The sequence below is a fragment of the Marmota marmota genome, unplaced genomic scaffold, assembly GCF_001458135.2.
Source record: "Marmota marmota marmota unplaced genomic scaffold, marMar, whole genome shotgun sequence".
Taxonomy (NCBI): Eukaryota; Metazoa; Chordata; class Mammalia; order Rodentia; family Sciuridae; genus Marmota; species Marmota marmota.
The window spans coordinates 45682943-45684592 of NW_025999977.1; the positions used below are offsets into that span (position 1 = coordinate 45682943).

The 1650-nt window shown below is 50.8% G+C and overlaps 1 long non-coding RNA gene across 1 annotated transcript in view; it reads right to left on the reverse strand.

The window, feature by feature from the left end:
* Positions 1–438: 438 nt before the first annotated feature.
* LOC125617242 overlaps positions 439–1650 on the reverse strand; it is a 4474-nt gene continuing 3262 nt past the window's right edge. The window contains exon 2 of the long non-coding RNA XR_007348171.1: positions 439–1147. This is a non-coding gene — a long non-coding RNA (uncharacterized LOC125617242). The remainder of the gene's footprint in view (positions 1148–1650) is intronic.

Sequence of the window (1650 nt, forward strand, 5' to 3'; positions counted from 1 at the left end):
CCACTTGTCATTGTGTGACCTTGGTCAAGCTACTTCTCTAAGCTGCATTTTTTCCTTTCTTTCTTTCTTTAATTTTTTTTTTTTTTTTTTGTACCAGGGATTGAACCCAGGGGCACTCAACCACTGATCCACATCCCCAGCCCTTTATATTTTTTATTTTGAGATGGGGTGTTGCTAAGTTGCTTAGGGCCTTGCTAAATCATTGAGGCTCACTTTAAACTTGTAAATCCTCCTTGCCTCAGCCTCAGAAGTTGCTGGGATTACAGGCATATACCATTGCACTGGGCTTAAACTGCATTTCTTTATAGTAAAATGGGGTTACTAAAAGCGCCTCTTTTGAAGGGCAGTGTTGGACCTAAAAATGAAACAATTTAAGAACGCCTACTGTTAGGACCAAAAGTGGAAAGAGTACAGAAACAGACCAAGGAGAGGACCAACCTCAACAGACCAAACCAACTTTATTGAGCCTTGGAGAGGGGCGCAAAGCCGACCTGAGCAATCAGGAGGGAAGGGCACATGGTGACAGAGAGCAAGGGGTTTTTGTAGGCAACTTAAGAGGAGGTGGGTACAAAGAGCTAGTTTCAAAGAAAACACACTGATGGTCAATCTGACTTGAGCAACAGTTTTTCTGTCCAGGAATAGACCTCAGGGTGTGGGCAAGGGTGGTTCAGGGTGCTTCAGGGTGGGTCAGGGAAGAATCAAGCCACCTATAAAGTTAAGGCAAATATATAATTACCTTCCAGAGTGGGACACTTTGGGGAGGGAAAGGAGGCTATGAAAAGTTGCCCCAGTAACCCAGGATTGTCACAGCCAGCCAGGGCATATTGCCATCCTGTGTGAAGGGCCCAGTGCAGGGCCTGACCCTGAATATGGTCTCAGTGATGACAGCCAAGTGTGGGGCTTTCTCTTCAACAGCAGTGGCCCATGCTGGACATAAATAAGAACTGTGGAGAGAGCCCTGAGCAGGGTGGAGTGGAGTGCTCAACTCACAGTTATTCTCAGAGGGGGACGGGGAGCCACCAGGACCTCAACAACCTGTGTCCTCTGGGAGGTTGTCTTCTGTGTCAGGAAGTAAAGATGGAGCAACCTCCTTCCCAGGGTCACTGCAGGGGAGGCCCTCTTGGATTGGCCCCTGTCCATTTTCCTCCTGTGGGAGCAAATTAAACCCAGTTCCCCAAAATGCAAAGCCTCTGTTCCAACTTGGATCAAGCCTTCCCCTCACTGGGTCTATGACTCCCTCCCAGCAGCATCTCGGTGGCTCCAGAGGTCACAGCCTAGGTCTTCTCCTCCTTGTCAGGGCCTTAGCCTTTGGCTTGGGGCCAGCCAGACATGGAGTGAATGGCTGCTTGTGTGAGGTCCCTCCAGGACCCTAGCTTCCCTCCAGCTCTGTAGCATAAACACATTCCTGAGGCCCAAACAAGAACCAGGCATGACTCAGGCCTCAGGAATGTGTAACTGGATCCGCTCTTCTGGGGGAGAATTCCTCACCCTAAGGTGAGCAGCCAGCTGGCCAGGCCCAAAAGCCAGAAAGGGGGCCTCTGCTTCTCCAAGGAGCGTCAGGTGACTGGACAGGTTCCAAGGGGGAAAACCCCCTTCCATTGCCACCTCACTGCGTTCCCCCCCCCCCCCCCGCAGCCCTCCAGAGTCTTC